The sequence below is a fragment of the Lagopus leucura genome, unplaced genomic scaffold (assembly GCF_019238085.1).
Source record: "Lagopus leucura isolate 7727_CA_CO unplaced genomic scaffold, USGS_WTPT01 Super-Scaffold_100008, whole genome shotgun sequence".
NCBI lineage: Eukaryota > Metazoa > Chordata > Aves > Galliformes > Phasianidae > Lagopus > Lagopus leucura.
This window is the reverse complement of record NW_024962265.1, coordinates 12,591,772-12,609,280: the sequence shown is the minus strand read 5'-3', so window position 1 is coordinate 12,609,280 and position 17,509 is coordinate 12,591,772. Positions and strand designations below refer to the sequence as shown.

The 17,509-nt window shown below is 41.5% G+C and overlaps 1 protein-coding gene across 2 annotated transcripts in view; it reads right to left on the bottom strand.

The window, feature by feature from the left end:
- KMT2E (lysine methyltransferase 2E (inactive)) overlaps window positions 1–16,915 on the bottom strand; it is a 54,574-nt gene extending 37,659 nt beyond the window's left edge. Inside the window, exons 1-2 of one of the 2 annotated variants that reach the window (XM_042872285.1) lie at window positions 16,601–16,915; window positions 9,046–9,105 (exon numbers count right to left, since the gene is read on the bottom strand). The gene's annotated coding sequence lies outside the window, so the exon portion shown is untranslated. The remainder of the gene's footprint in view (window positions 1–9,045; window positions 9,106–16,600) is intronic. The other variant, XM_042872286.1, reaches the window with a different exon arrangement.
- Between the last annotated feature and the right edge of the window lie 594 nt (window positions 16,916–17,509).

Below are 17,509 nucleotides of genomic sequence, written 5' to 3'. Positions count from 1 at the left end.
GATGGTGAAGGGCCTGGAGCATCTCTCCTATGAGGAAAGGCTGAGTGAACTGGGTCTGTTCAGCCTTGAGAAAAGGAGACTGAGAGGGGACCTGATCCAGGTCTATAAATATCTAAGGTGTGGGGGACAGAATGGTGAGGCCGGACTCTTTTCAGTGGTGAGTGGAGACAGGACAAGGGGAAATGGCCAGAAACTGGAGCATAGGAAGTTCTGCACAAACATGCGCAAGAACTTCTTTACAGTGAGGTGACGGAGCACTGGAACAGGCTGCCCAGGGAGGTGGTGGAGTCTCCTTCTCTGGAGATGTTCAAGACCTGCCTGGATGCCTACCTGTGCGACCTGCTGTAGGGAACCTGCTTTGGCAGGGGGGTTGGACTCGATGATCTCAGGAGGTCCCTTCCAACCCCTACAATTCTGTGATTCTGTGATTCTGTGATTACTGGTCACCTGCTGCTATTACTGAGTAAGGGGAAAACCAGACAGAACACAGAAGAGCTGTGAACTAGCACCTCTACTCACAGGTTAGTAAACTAATGTGATTTCACATCCTGATGGAGACATGTAACCACGCAATTGAAGCAAAATGCCCTCATCTTCACTACTTGCATAATGAAGAATTGCAAAGTCCTTCCCACAGCAGAACTGCAAGAATCTAGATCACTCAGCATTGAAGCACATGCAGTAAGTAACAATATATACAATTATTCCATCTGACAAGCACTTCAGCTAAGATGTAACACTACAAAAGCCTAACAATTCTGAGATCCAATATACTTTAACACGCTCCTCCTTGCCAAACACACTGCATCGCCAAGGAAAAACCAGCAAGCCTCGTGGAAAATGGTGCACTTGTAAAAAGGACTTCTCAGAAAAGCAATGCGGGCAAACTTGAATTTGCTTTTGTTGATCAAGTCACCATCTCCAGAATGATGAAGGAGCATCTAAAATAACGAAAGTCTCTAAGGGACAGACTGATAGAAAGTCTTCACCCAATACATTTGATCTCATTCCTGAAGCCTGACATCTCAACCTGCTTTTTAATGTCTAAACCTCCAATTCACTGCTCCTCAGGAAAGCAGCAGTCACATGTCAGTCCCAATGAGGGGACCTGATCCAGGTCTATAAATATCTGAGGTGTGGGGGGCAGAATGGCGAGGCTGGACTGTTTTCAGTGGTGAGTGGAGACAGGACAAGGGGAAACGGCCAGAAACTGCAGCATAGGAAGTTCTACACAAATGTGCGCAAGAACTTCTTTACAGTGAGGTGACGGAGCACTGGAACAGGCTGCCCAGGGAGGTGGTGGAGTCTCCTTCTCTGGAGATGTTCAAGACCTGCCTGGATGCCTACCTGTGCGACCTGCTGTAGGGAACCTGCTTTGGCAGGGGGTTGGACTCGATGATCTCAGGAGGTCCCTTCCAACCCCTACAATTCTGTGATTCTGTGAGTCACCAAGTGCAATGGAGTAGAAAACAATCAGGCCAACCAGCTGTTGCTTGAGCAAAGCCTCTTGCTTTCTCCTGGTAAGAAAATGTTTGGGGTTTACTAAGTATCACAAGCATCACACTGTATCACTAGCTACCATGAAATTCAGCATCAAAACAAACTGTTTTCAGGAACAATCAGTGAGAAAAACTCGTAAACCAACAGCAGGTATAAAGAAATAGCAGGCATAAAAGAAACCCCAAATCCCTCTCACTATTTCAGTGAGTGTTCATAGTGTTGCCACAGTTTACTTGCAGGGTAGAAACCCTGCCCTACAGAAACCTCATTTACAACTTACACAAAACTTCAGTTTCCATTTAGTTCCCTTTATCAAAAGAAAACAAGTCTGAATTAATTACTACCCAAAAGGAAATTATCAGCTTGTTTAATCCAGGTAAATCAGCTACCACACGTTAAGACACGCTGATCCACTGTTATCTTCAGTTGCACCTACACTAACAAATCATTAGCATAATAGGGATTTTTACTTTATGCCTGTAATTAGAACACTCTAAAAAACAACTTCAGTATGCTACAAAGTATGTACATTTTATAGGGCAGGTAGTGACAGGACAAAGGGAAATGATTTTAAACTAGAAGAGGACAGATTTAGACTAGATATTAAGAGCAAATTATTCACTGTGAGGGTGGTGAAACACTGGAATGGGTTGCTCAGAAAAGCTGTGGCTGCCCCCTCCCTGGAAGCACTGAAGGCCAGGCTGGATGGGGCTGTGAGCAACCTGGTCTAGAGGGGGGTGTCCCTGCCTACAGCAAGGGGTTGGAACTGCAAGATCTTAGAGGTCCCTTCCAACGCAAACCAGTCTGTGATTCATTCTATGTCCAAAAGACACAGAGGGCACCACAGTCTGGGATCAAGGTCTCACCTACAGTGAGGTTTCTCAAACTCAATATAGCTTTCGGTGATGGTGGTCGTTTTTTATTTTTTAATGAATTTTCTAAGAACAAAAACCACAAAAAAAAAAAAAAAAAAAAAAAAAACACAAAAAAACCCCAACTCACTAGAGATACAATCATAAAAACTATCCAACAATTAACAACACTGATGACAGATTTCAGATGAAGGAAAAATTATGTTCTGCCATGTCACAATGAGAAGTACTATCATGACATTAAAATATTTCCAGTATTTTTCATAAATTATATCTGGACTACAAAATTTGGACAGTTCAGAACAGACAATCTAATCATCAGGGTGGTCATTTTTCCTTACCCATCCTAAAAGTCACTGCTTATCCTGTTAAGCTCAATACTTTAAATAAATCATAAAACACTATCTGGTATCGTAACACAGCACTTTGCAATTTCAGCATTTATTTCAAGTCCTTACTCTGCCAGAATCCTGGAAATCTGGCACCCATGGCTATCTAAAGAAATTGACATAGGTGCTTTTTACTGAAGGTGCTTTTTACTTTATTGGCGTCACTGAAAGAATCTTGGTAATTTCTCCAGGTCACCATTTTCCTCAATACTACCACATCAGTACAACTTCACTGCGTGAAAAACACCCTATTTGAGAAAATTCTGCATTTATTTAGCTGTAGCTAATCAGCTTGCCTTACCCCAGTAATATGACTATCATAAAACAGATGAATGTTTTTATTTAATCTGGTTAAAACATCTAACTTGTGCACGGTCCACCTCTTGCAAAAAAACCCCACACTTTTCCATTTTCACTTAATCGCAGTGCTTTACAATTTCTACAGCAATTCTTCTCCCTAGAGAGCACAAATGACTTTGCTGACTTAACTGCCTTATCAAATAAAAGATACTTGAAAATTCACCACTGCTTCTCACGACTTATTTTGCTCACGATGCCAGAACCAGCATTTTTAAATGAATGGTGCTCTAACAGAGGAAGCGTAAGAACACAATACATTCCAGATTATTTCATCTGTGTGGCTTCATACAAAGAACATCATTTATGCATTAAACAACAGAAAATAAGTTACACATTATCCCTGAGGTATTGCACTTACACAATATTATTCTGTGGCTTAATGAAGACCACATGTTTCCTTTCTGCTTGTCCTTCTAAGATCAATTATGTGACAGAAGATGAAAATAGTTTTCATTGGTACATGGAGGAGGAGAGAAAAAACACAACCGCAAGAACAGAGGGTCTGACTCTTCAGTCACAAGTTAAAGGGGTCATCTCCTAAAGTTACACCAATATTTTTGGACCTAATTCTACAAGATTCAAATACCCAAAACAAAGCACAGTTCTGATCAGGTGTTGGCTGAAGGGAACTACAGGCCTCCTTTATCAGCATGTCTTCTCACCCCTTCCCCTTTCATTTGTGTCTTGGGGAACCACCAAAAGCTACACTGAATAGCTTCAGGAAACAAGCAGTTGACAGATCACCCTCACAAAGTGCACTTGAAAATTAAGAACTTGAAATCTAGCCAAACTGTTCCAATGACACCAACAAGGTTTCACAATCGGCTATCAGCCAGCTATCAATCATCCTTTAAACATAAAGAGTCCAGACAATTTCTTCCATGGTGTTTTCTATGTAGGCTCTGTATTTTAGGCGCTGTTGTTTTGGTTTTTGTTCTTAACATATTTCATACATCCATATATTTTTATAGGTAAACTCTTTCAACATCATATAAACATTTTTCAAGCCAAAGGAAACCAGGCAATACTTGCTGTACTTGGAAAGGTACAATTCATACTGGTATCAGCTACTTGAGCCAGCAGTGTGCTCCTGCAGCTCAGAAGGCCAACAAGTGTCCTGGGCTCCATCAGAAGAGGGGTGGCCAGGAGGGACAAGGAGGTGATTGTCCATCTCTACTCTGCCCTCAAGAGGCCCCATCTGGAGTACTGTGAACAGGTCTGGAGCCCCCAGTACAGGAAAGACATGGAGCTGTTGGACAGGATCCAGAGGAGGGCCACTTCCTCTATGAAGACAGGCCAAGGGAGCTGGGCTTGTTCATCTTGGAGAAGAGAAGGCTACAAGGAGAACTCAAGGAAGCCTTCCAGTATTGAAAAGGTGATTTTTAAAAAGGAGAGGAATCAACTTTTTACTTGGGTAGGTACTGATAGGACAAGGGGGAATGGTTTCAAGCTCAAGGATGGAAGGTTTAAACGGGGTGTCGGGGGAAGTTCTTCACAGAGAACGTGGTGAGGTACTGGAACAGGCTGCCCAGAGAGGCTGTGGATGTGCCATCCCCGGAGGTACTCAAGGCCAAATTGGGTGGAGCTCAGCACAACCTGGCCTAATACCAGATCTGGATGTTGGTGGCCCTGCCCGTGGCAGGAGGGCTGGAACTTGATGATCCTTAGGGTGCCCCTCCAGCCCCAGCCATTCTATGATTCATTCTATCATTCTACGACACTCAGTAGCTCAGCTTCTGCATGACATTTCACCTTACTTGATAAGATAACTAAGAAGCCTGCTAGAACCTACACCGTATGGACAAGCACACTAAAGCTCTCATTCAGGTACAGAGCTGTAAAACTTCTAGGAGAAGTTAAAGGTAAGAGGTGATGGTAGCAGCAAGCGTATCAAGCTAATCTCGCGTACTTACCACAAACAGGTAACTACGATAACCAAATGGGGGAGGAAGGGACAGGGAAGAAACCTGCTTTTAGCATTCTATTTGTTATATCAGAGTTAGTTTTTTAGTTTTGCTTGTTTTAAACACAATGTCACTGTTGCTTGTGTTTTCTTCCCCATAAATGGGTTTCCATATCTATCACAGCACGATAGATAACAAGGAAAAACACTTATAAAGTAGGAAAAAACCATAAACTTTCCTAGTAGAATTGAAAGAGTGTTGCAATACAACATTTATTTTTGAATTAATAAAGGGACATCAGTGAAATTATAAACTAAAGATATAATAATTTTTTTCTAGCTTAAGATCAGAGAATTTGCCATATAAAGACTGCGCTAACCTCAGGAAGTTGGCTGCTAAACCAGTTCAAGCTTCCTACATCAGTCAGCATTACATGAATACACGGCCTCTTTTTTCCTGTTCCTGTTGGACATTTTGTGTGACTTCAGTGGATGCATGAAGAACCTTGATACATTTTCCTACCAATTGTCCCTACCAGTCAACATCTGCCAAATAATGTCAACAAAGGGGAAAAAAACAAAGTAGTCACATATTTTAGGCATCTTTGAGATTCCATCATAGAATACTTCAGTGTCTACGTTACCACCAGGGCATCTGTAAATGTAGGACAGAACTGTAAGGATGAAAAATCTAATCAGAACTCTGGCTATTTTGAGAGAGGAAGCAGCACTAATTTAAGACAAATAATTTAGATTTTACATTGATGCACACAAATTTACCTCAAAGTCTTGATCGAATGCCACTGCAAAGATTAACACAAATTACCATCTCTATTTCGTCTGCTCTGCATCTTCACAAGGTCTGTATACAATACAGACATAACTAGGGGGGAAAAAATAAATCATAACTTTCTAACCTAAACTCATCGTCCCACACCCTTTAACTACAGGCAAAACATTATGAACGATTTCCTGGAGTAAGGTTTAGGTATCAGAATACACGCAGTGCGCATATTAAGGCTCTTCTTTGAGTGGCATGTACAAATCTGAGGGAATTAAACTGGAGCTTACTGGAACAAATGAAAATTGCTGATAAGAAGTTACTTATCTGCACAGTCAATTTTCTACCCCTTACGGGCCAAGGAACAGCAGGAAGGGTAGAGAAGAGTTATCGCGTTTACAGATAAAATTCAAACACAAAATACATAGACTGCATAGTATATATATATATATATATATATGCAAGAATACATAGACGCATGGTAGTCTTGAGTCAAGCCAGACCTTTCAGTTCAACTACCACACGATGCTGATCTGGTTATAACTTCAAGTCAATTTGAATGTAAAAGCAAAATAACTACACTCATACAGCATCAAACCTAACAACTCCAGCTTCTGCTCCCAAGAGAAAATTCATCCTATCTGTTCATCTTGGCTCCACACAGTCACACAGGATCACTCTGAAACTAACTACGGGTTTCACAGCAACGGGGTTCTTGTAAGCAAGACACAGAGACCGACAGGACTGTGTTATTTTCCTGCCTTCAGTGACTTGTGCTGACATCGGTGTAATTTGTTTACAGAAGAGATCTCAGGTTAACAGAGAGATGATCAAGAAATACTATTGTTTGATTTTCTTACCACATCAGGAAAAATAATCTCTATGGTATGCTGGTGCCTGCCTTCCCCTCAAAAATATTTTCTTTGTAAGGGGAGATAGATAAAAACATTCCTGAAATGTTGGTACTCAGTGTAACACTCAGAAACTCAGTTAAGTACCTTAAAATCAAACCTATTGAATGTACTGCAAAAAGGCAAATTTAGAGGATCAACATTCTAAAAAGTCTCCTATAAGTTATTACGAGTTTACTGAATATGCAATTTGAACATCTTCCTCCCCCCTCAAGCCCAATTACATCATATGCATGTTTTGCAATCATTAGCAAAAGCAGTTCTTGTCATGCCTGCCTTCAGATTTACAGGCCAACAATTTTAACCTGCAGTCATGGGAACCACCCTTCTCACTAAGAAGTCCACAAGAACGTACCTAAAAAATGTCAGTACACTATATACTATGTTTTAATATAACCTATACAGGAGAAATTTCTAAGTAACAATGCACCTATCATTGCAGTGTGTCGCAGACCACAAATTCAGTGCAGAAAACTTCCGTCCTGAACTGTCCTGCAGCCAACAGCTCAAAAACTTGAGCACCCCTACCAGCTTCCCTGCCTGCAATCTATCTTTCAAAAATCCATTTGCTAATTGGAGGCATGGGGTGTTACATGGAAAAAACAAAACAGTAAGAAAAATTTATTAAAATAATTCCACGTTTTACTAAATTTCAACTTTTTATCACTGCTCTGAGCACACTGACGTTTTAATGGAATATGCTAGGTATGATTCAAATATGTAATAAAAGTTAACTATAGCATTTGTACATATATACATACGTATGCATCTACACACACATAGCAATCTGGAGCATATTTATATACACAGATTAAATACAACATATAAAAGGAATTCAAGTATTTATTTATTGCTGACTGCTTCCAAGAAGATAACACATCTTTAACCAGACCTAGAAGCAGAATACATGAATAAAATGACTAATCTTGCCCACAATGAAGTTCCTTCTCCATTTCCCCCCAACATGCTTCACCATAGTACAGATTTTGCTAAGAGATTAGGAGGGATATCCAACTCCCAGGCATTACATCACTGAAGCTGTAGTCAGTAGTCATGCTCAGTAACAACTATGACTTCAAATTCAGACAATTGCTGGCTGCTGCTCTCTATGGTAACCTAACAGAAAAGTTAGCAGTCTATTTCAAATTTAGAATGAGACAAAAGAGGGGAGAAGGTTAAAAACAAACAAACAAAAGAAAACCCAACAGTGAGATACTGCACACTCAGATTCAGTATAAACAATAGGGTACCATTAATGAACAACTCCTGTATACCACACAGAAGAAACAATTTGTTCTAGAAGAATCTGATTTCCCATGCACTAGTAGTTTGTACTAAAGCATTCTCACAAGACCTCATGCTGTCTCTATCTCATAGCAATGTCCTCCTCCTTATCTTCCTCATCATAATGTGCCTTACTACAAGCCCCTCAATTCCCTCCTGTGCCTGCCTCACCGACATACACATTGTCAGCAGTCAGGTCCACCTCAGTTCCTTCTCACAAGGTGTCACGTAGCAAAAAAAAAAAAGAAAAAAAAAAGAAAAAACAAAACAAACAAACAAAAAAACACCCAAAAAAGTATCTCTGTGGTTGGTTTGGAGTTGTACAAATGACAGTTGCCAGCACAAAGAACAAGGAATGGCTAAATATGCTGCCTCTTGACTCTCCCAGGACAATGCTCGCAGCTGTCCCATCCCATTCCCTTCAGGATTTTCATCGAGTTTCAATAGTGAGAAGTTAATAAGTGTATCAAATTGTATTTTAAAGCTAGTCATCACTAAAACAATTTATTAAAGAATCAAGGTTATTACAGCCAAACTACAACAGGGTAAGGCTGCTCTTCATCCCACTTTGCTTTTAATCCAGCCCCCAATACAGTCAAAGCATACTTAAGAATATCCTGATACAACAAATGCAAAACTTTACAATCAAAGACCTTAGTCCTGTTTAGAATGACAAGCCAACTTCATAAACTAATCTTGATTTTGAGTTATAAAACAAAGAAAACTGCCACCTCCACTGGATTCGAGTTCCATGTAACAAAAACTTGAGTCTCCACCACTGAAGTATCAATTCTCCAGTACGCACATCATTACTTGCATTACCTCAACCCTAATCAGTGGATATAAGGCTGTACTTCATGAACTCAGCACAAGTCCAAAAGCAGTCTGTCAGCCAAAGCTTCTGCTATACAACAAGCCAGTTTCCAAGCGTTCCAGGCTCTCCCCCCCCTTTACCATCCCATCCAGGAGCACTGCTCTCATATATTCTTAAAAAGTGATGGTACTTATGCCGGACCATTAAAACACATGTAAGACTTCCCCTTACCTCTTCTCTCTCTTCACTCCTCCTTTTCGTCTCTCAGTGGAAGTTAAACAAAATATGGGACTAGGAAGAGAAAAAGAATGAGTGGTAGAGGGGAGACAAAGGCAAATGCAGTTACAGAAAGAATAAGAACTAATTTACTGAAATCTACCAAAGCAATTGCAAGCAGAGGCATACAGAAAAGAGCATGCTTGTAGATTTGTTCTTACATTTACAGAAAACCAATGCCCCAAATTAAAAATTAGCTGCCAATCCTCCAGTCTGCCTACTTATGCTCACTATAGACTTGCCATACTTCTTAAAGCAAACCAGGCACAAAAGGCCCACCCACCTGAGCACTAATTATTTGAAGGGGAGAATCAAGACATTAAAATATACAAGAAGTGCAGTGTATGAAGGAGCTTAAGAGAAAAGACTACTTCTTGACAACAATATTGTTTACTGCTTTGAGAACCACACACTAATTTCAGCTATGTAACATTCATGTGTTGTACTGTATCACAAGATATAAAATTCAAATATTAAGAAAACTAACAAATCAATTTCCCTGCTAAAATATCTTGGTTTTAAGTCATTACTGCATCAGCTGCCTCCTTGCAAGCACTTTTCTCCATCTAATGAAAAATAACTGTTGATTAAATACACAGGCTTTTTTTTTTTTTTTTTAAACTTACAGGGATTCCTTAAGAAAAAAAAAATAAAATTCAAATCTGTTCCCAGAAGTTATTCTTCATCATTTCCAAGTATAAAACGTTTCTGCAAGTACATACAGCCAGTTTTCCATACACAAAGTCTGTAGGCAGTGTAAGTGTGAGAGCTAACTAAACGTAACCATACAGATATCGGCAGCTCAGCCCCTGGAGGACTGAACTCAAAGGGCCACAATTTCTCACTTAAAGGAAGTCAGGCTTCTGGAGGGAGAGGGAAGGTGAGGCTACAGATACATACACATAACAGCAGCTTAATCTCAGCATTTTGCTGACTTCACAATATCAAATAAAATAACTCACGTTTCTGTGCTGGATAGTAAGATTTGGAGGCCTACTGTAATTAGGTATCTACTATGCAGTAAGTAAATTGTTAACAGTTTGATTCAAAGTCTGACGTTTCAACCAAACTAATTACTGTTTTGTTTTCACTGAGACAGATTACAAGAAGAACAACAAAAAACAGTTCTCCTGTCTTATCAGTGACATTTGACTCGCATGAACAGCACAACAGGGCTTCCACTTTTAATTCTGCAAATAGTTTGTAGACATTCAACTGCCTGCTGCAGTTGCACACAGAAACCTAAGCACAGGCCAGGCAAAGCAGCACAGCAATCTTCCAAACAAACCTTAATTCTTTCCAGCAGATAGAAAATCCTTTTTACACAATTTTAATCGCAAGTCAATCTGGACTGTATTTCTTGGCAACAACCTGGAGATATTTTGATGTTCTTTACTGAGGTTTTGGGAGGGAGAAAGCAAGGGAACAGACAGGGGGAAAAAAGATGACTACACCATGTTCAAGGACAGCCACAAAAAGCACTAGAGTCTGACATCAAAAATGAATAAAAACCACTTTATTTTCAATTGCAATCACCCTGCAAAAGTATACTGACTAATAGAAGAAACTTAGAGATTCCACATTCGTACCATCATACATTTGTGCTTTCAAGTAAGAGCTCAGTGTGTATTTTAATTGCAGCAACAAAGATAAGAAATGCACAATCTTGGAATAAACACAGCAAAGAGATTCTGTTCAGCAATAGAAGCACAAAATACAGCTTTCACCTCTGAATACTACTGCCACACAGAGGAAAAAAAGATGCAGAGCTTCTTTTATTGTTTCCAGGGAAGAGAATGTAAGTGACTGGAAATAAGGAGAGAGCACTGAACAGATGTCTGAATGCTTTGTATGTTTTTCTCTTCATCTTTAATCAATGAGAGTAACACCATTTTTGATAATGAATATTAAGATTCCCATCAAGCCTTCCTACCCCATTAAAAAACAAACAAACAAAAAAACCCAACCAACCCAAACTCACTGCTTTGATGAGACATCTGAAGGAGCAACTTATCTTCATGGACAGGAAGAGAGCCATTCTCATTTTTAAATCAATTATGTATAGAGTTAGTAGTAATTGCTTCACAGTTCTACCACACCTTCAGAAAGGGAATGAGGTGTAATCTCACCATACCTTCCCCAAGAAAACTTTAAATAAACTGTTATAATTCTTAACCCTTCACCTTCAGTTTCAGTAGTAATACCCCAACCATACTTCATTCAAAAAAGTTTCTTCAAACCAACAGTTAAGACAGGATTAACTGTCTAGACTTGGAATATCAGCTGTCTTGTGATACTGAAACACAGTCCCATTATAACCATACTAATTAGGAGTTTGCTCCTTTGTCTACTCAAGGCAAAATAAGAGCATCACCCTCTGTGAAAGGGGAAAAAAACCCAACGACCTATCTACAGACACAGTCCAATTAGAACAGTTAAGAAATAATGAACACTGAATCAATTTAAATATTCAGAACTCCTCCAGTTAAACGAGCCAAACCTACATCCCATATATGCCCTGCATTCTCATTCTGGAAATATGGGATGGTCATTTAACCATTTTCCATATCACCTATTCATGAAAAATCAACAGTGCACAAGCGCCTATAGAGGCCCTTCTTTTAAAGCTGCAATCTAAATTACAACAACGTCATTAAAATCTACTCATGTAATACCTTCTTTGAACCTGGCAGTATTTCTTTCTAAGATAAAGACACCAAAGTGAATGATTACCTACATTATGGTGCCATAACACAACACACAAAATGCAACTACAGATGAGAACAAACTTCTTAAAAATCTTATCTGCACCTGAAATGTTACATTTCAATCCGTACATCTTCCAAAAGCTGTTAACCTAAAACTAGAATCTCTCTTACTTTGGTGTTCCACCCTAGGCCTAATTTGCCAAACTGCTGGTCCCCTGCAAGCCTCATGTAAGTTTTACAACACTGCGTGTTAATCTAAGCTGTGTGTAAGCTATCACATGAAAGAAGAGAGAGCATTCCTTCAATAAAATATGCAAAACTAGAACATTTCACTTGCACAGGATGCAATCTGCATGCCACTGCCATTATTTTTCATTCGTGCTTTTGAAGCAAACAACTTCAGTGGACATCAATTCAACACAGGTCCTACAAATATCCTAATTTATTAAAAAAATTAACAGATAAAGCATTTAAGTCAGATGTTAAGAAATACATCTTGTACAACAAAACTCTCTTCAAAGGCTTACAGGCAGCCTCAATTATTAAAATCTTCTAACAACCTGCAGAGTTTAAAATCTTGCCAGTTTCATTAACACATTAAGATTTGCAAAAGGAAAGAAAAATAATCTCAGTATCTGCTAGCAAATACATGAAACCTTGACAAAGCTTCTTTTAAATAAGCTCTTTGTTATGCCTTAAAGGTAACAACCGTTTTGTCTTTGAACTTGATTATAGCAGGCTTTTTTTGTAGGTCACGAGCAGAATTTTGGATCCTGAAAGAGATTAGGTCAACTTTTAAGGGTAAAGTTCTTCTAATAAGCAGATGACTGCATGAAACATTCACCGTTCACCCTTAAAAAGCTCTTATTTATAATTGACGCTGCAAATAATCCAGAACTTAAAAGAATAAGGAACAAAAAGTGTTTTTCTTTCCTTCCTTAATCCACATTCTACATCTGCTGAAGCAAGTAAGGTATCTCACTTAAAAAAAAAAAAAAAAAAAAAAAAAAAAGCTATATTTCATTCTTAGCAATAAATCAAAACTACTGTTTGCACAGTGGAAACATCTGAACACAGTACCTGCTCCAGAAACACTGTCCAACAAAATATGCCTTTGCGAGGAATTCACAACTGACTGTTTGTATGGAAGTCACAAGACCAGCAGCATAGCTGGACTTGCTTAGGATCATCCGGAACTCTGAATCGGCTTTTCTTTGATATCCACATCACTCTACTCAATTTTGTTCGATTTTTATGTGAAAATGGCAGAATTTTATATCCCTCTGTTCAGGGCAACGGCATGATTCCATGATTACATACATCATTCCTCAACTAAATCCCACAAGCACTCTTACTAAAATTAAGATTGTTCTTAAATCAAACCGGGATCAGCCTTCCAAGTGCACAGCCTCCATCCGGCACGACACCCATCACTGCACTTCAGCAGAATTATTAATCCAGTTGTGTGCACTGAAACCTAACCAGAGATTTGAGGTAATGGAACTCCAAACAGTAATCTGAATTTCTGTACTAAAAGAAACTTCCCCTAAGCGCAGCTTCAAAAGGCAGCGTTTTTTCCTCTTTGAAGCTTCTGAGATGGCCAACAGCTTACCCCAAATGCATACAACAACTATGACAGTTGAGCAGATTCTTCCTGCAGATAGGAAAAACCCAAAGACAGTTGTAAAACCACTTGTGTGACCTCTGTATTATTTTAACACATTAAAATCGCAATTGTAACAAAATGTCTGTGAATTAGAAATCCCTTAAAAAATTCAGGTTGCAAGCTTTCTCTCCAGAACTTTTGTTAGTTGGCACCGGGAAAATATTTTTGACCGATATATACTTGAACAAATCAACATCAATGAAGTTCCAAAATAAAGCTGGAATTTCCTTTCTAATGTCTCCTTAAACAGGTCTGTTTTCAGATCACAGATATGTTTTACAAATGGAGAAACTGAGTCAGAAAGACAAAGTGACTCACTATAACATATACAGGAAAGCTGGAATGACCAAATCCCCAAAAAGGCCTTAATGCATAAAAACTGCAAGCCCTAGCAATTGTACTTGGGTATTCCAATTTCTGAATTTCATTTTTCCCCCCAACACTACTTTCTGTAAACTGTACAGAATTGTTTCTTTTAATGTTAATCTGGAATTGGACATCTGCCCGAGAACATGACTGAGGCCATGAAATAGAGCAGTGCAGCCCTCCACGTTGTGATGTTAAAAAAAGTAATCAAGAAAACACCTCGAAAGAGGAAATAAAAAAGGCAAACGTCTTTTTCAAGAGGCTCATACCTACAACTCTTCAGAACCGTATCAGTGTCCTTTCTAATAAGCAGAGAGTAAGATGTGATTTAACATAAATAAATAAATAGAATTTGTATAATATGAGGAAGGTATCATTGGGAGCATGCATTGTTGGCCCATTAACGCCTCACTTGGTGGTTGAAATCACACAGCTTTTGGCCTCAAAGCATATGAAAAACAAGTGTTAACAACACCGAAAGTCTTCCCATCTGAACGTTCAACCTCAGGTGTACCTTAAACCACACATCTGTGCTGTGACATATACAAGCAGTATCTAAATTAAAATCCTTCAGAGACCGAAGACAGTTTTGCCATTTCAGTACTTCACTTTTGATTGTTTCAATCCAGAAGCTTCTAAAGCTATACTGGAATACAAACTCACATCTCTTCAAACTGAGGACAATATTAAAGACAAAAACGACAAACGTGAATTTCTTTTTTGTTGCTGCTGGTTGAACATACAGTATGCAGTCTTTATAGTTTGTATCAAAGCACACTACACCAACCACCAAATCCTTGTGACTTCCCTTCCCCCCACCCAAACATATTTATAGTGGTGATACTAAAAGGTTCATATTTCATTTTGGAAAAAAATTAGAGGTTAGGAATTGCACTTTCACTCAGTACAATACAAATGTATGTGTCTTATCATACATACGTTTTATGTAGGAATACACAAATTAAAGAAAAACCCTAACACTAAGATTGCATGGTACCAGGAGAAATTCTACGTCTTTAATAGAGTAACAGGTTATAATCCTGCATGCATTATTTCCCCAAGCATTAAGTTCTTTCAGCATTCCCAAACCATGAAGGCAGGGGATTACCACCCCAATGTCCAGCAAAGGTATTTCCTGGAAGGTGAACATGACGTTCACAAATGTGATTCCACCCAGAATTTGGCTGACTGAATTAGTGATCTGAATTTCCTTAGGTTGAAAAATATTACTGCTTTTAGGTTGGTAAGAGGATGGGCAGACACACTGTGCCTATTGCAAAGGCAGGAGCTTTTCCAAATTACTACACCGGCAGACGTACCACCTTCCAGCAACCCATACACACCCCTCAGAGAAGCACTCCTGCCTCTTTCCACCCCCCGCTTCCCCGACAAGAGTGGTCTCGTTCACTTGCCTTTCACACACATAACCAATAAAATTAATCAGCTGGAACACAACATTTTTAAATTGCAGCAAAGTCAGGAGATGTTTTGTGTGTTATTTGAAGAGAACGGTCTTTTCATTTTAACAGAATAAGGCTGTAATACGCTGCAGACAAACGCGCTGCATGGGGTGTGGAGGACCCAAGCTGATTAGATTACCACAACATCAGCCTGAGGCCGCCATTTTTAGAATCTCTAAAGGACAAAAGAGGGAAATTAAAAAATTTACTCCACATTTTTTGAAAAGTAACTTTAAAAGTATGGCCATTGCAATCAATTAATTACGCGTTACAACTACGGCTGTGAATAAATCTCTCTTTTCTCCAAGCAAAGCCCTCAATAACTGCAACGTTTCATTATTATTCCTTCAATATACTGTAAATAAACACACTAACACATTCCTGAACCTAGCTGCAGCACTGAGCCCCTGCCCTCAGCGACACGGTGTGCACCATGTTAGGGACCTCCTGACTCCTGGCCACCGCGCGTCCCTAATGGCCGAGTATAGGGGGAATACAGGACCCTTGTAATCAGACTATATTATGTTTCTCTACCCTATTTAGAACCGTACAGTGAACCGTTTGTTTCCCCTCCCCTATGTCTGCAGCGACAGGGGCTGCTCCACCAGTATTTATTTCCTTATGACTAAAATCCGCCAGCCTAGCAAGGCGAACGCTGGCTACAGGCACTGAAGCAAGAAAGGGATGCGCCAATATCACTACTCACAACCCCGAGAAAGGGGGTGGGGAGAACGATCCCTATTAAATTGGCACAGAAACTCCTGAGGACAGCTTCCCTGCACCAGGTTACCCAGGAGCAGAGATAGGAGCGGGGGGCAGAGGGGAGGCGGGGAAGGCAGGGAGATTAGGCCTACAACGACCATTTTAGTGTCACAAAGCACAAACATACAGGATGGAGGAAGAGATCTCCCTGAGCTTCATACAACTCGATACGCAGTCCCAATAACACTCAAACCCCTTCTTAAAACCCACCCGCCTGAGGAAGGTCTGTTTTCACCTAACAGCCTCTCCCGGCTCTTTCTCCAGACATAATGTATAAATCTGGCAGAACTGCCAAAAAATTCCCCTCAGCTCCTCCAGCTACAGTAACCCGCCATATTCACAAGCTATAGCGACAGTCTGCCATTTTTTAGCCAAAGCCCACAAAAGGAAAAACGAACGCAAGGCAACTCCGGCAGAATCCAAACCCGTTCCAGGGGCAGGCAGCCTCAGTCAGTGGGGCAGAGAGCCGTCCTACGGCGTTCACCCCCTGCTCCCAGCCCCCTCCCCCAGCACCCGGCAGAACGCGGTGGCAACGAGCACGGACTCACCTGGAATGGTGACAGGCCCACAGCAGCACACCTCAGCCGGGCCCCCTCCTATCCCAGCCCGCTGCAGCCGCCCTACTGCGGAGAGCCCTGCCCTGGGCAGGACCGACCCCCAGCACTCTGCTAAAAGAAAGAAAAGAACGGGGAGATCCCTCCTCCCCCGGCACCAGCTGAGTGCGCAGCGCCCGGCGGGGTCCGGCTGAGTGCGCCTCTGCCTCGGGACCTGTGTACAAACCCCGCTGCCGCCCCTGCTCCCGTGTCTCCCTCCTTTCAGCCTCCTACGCTCCCTTCTATGTCACTGCCTCTCTCTGGGAAAATGGCGTCCGCTCTCCCCTCCCTCCCCCTGCACGGGGCTCACCCGCCCCGCCTGGCAGGGGCAGGGTTACCAAGGCGAAGCCAAACAGCCGCCATTTTGCTTGTGGGCTGGAGCGCGGGCTGCACCCGCCGAGCGCTCAGTGTCCATTTTACAAAAGCTCTTTGCGCCTTAACAGAGAACGGCGGGGGCCAGGGAGCCGCTGGGGGCTGATGGGGGCGCGCGGGGCGGGGGAGGAACGGCGAGAGGGGTCCGGCGCGCGGCCCCGAACGCCGGCGGGAGGATTGACTCAGAGGCTGGTTCTATGGGGCACCCACCCCGGCGTCCTGCTGGCGGCCGGCATCGCGCTCAGCTACGTCGGCTCGTCGCTAATCTCAAAGAGAGGGGTAAATTTTCCTCACGAAGCGGAGCGCACGAAGAGCCGCACGGAGGAGCGGGGGGGGGGGGGGGGGGAAGTGGAGTGGGAGGTTTGAACGGGCCCGCGTCACGGCGGTGTGGGGCTCTGAGCGACTGCCGGGGGCTGGGGCGACAACGCTCTTTTCCTCAGAGCGTTCGGGAACGGCGCTCCTTCCCCTCAGCGCCGATCCCCGTTCTCCTTC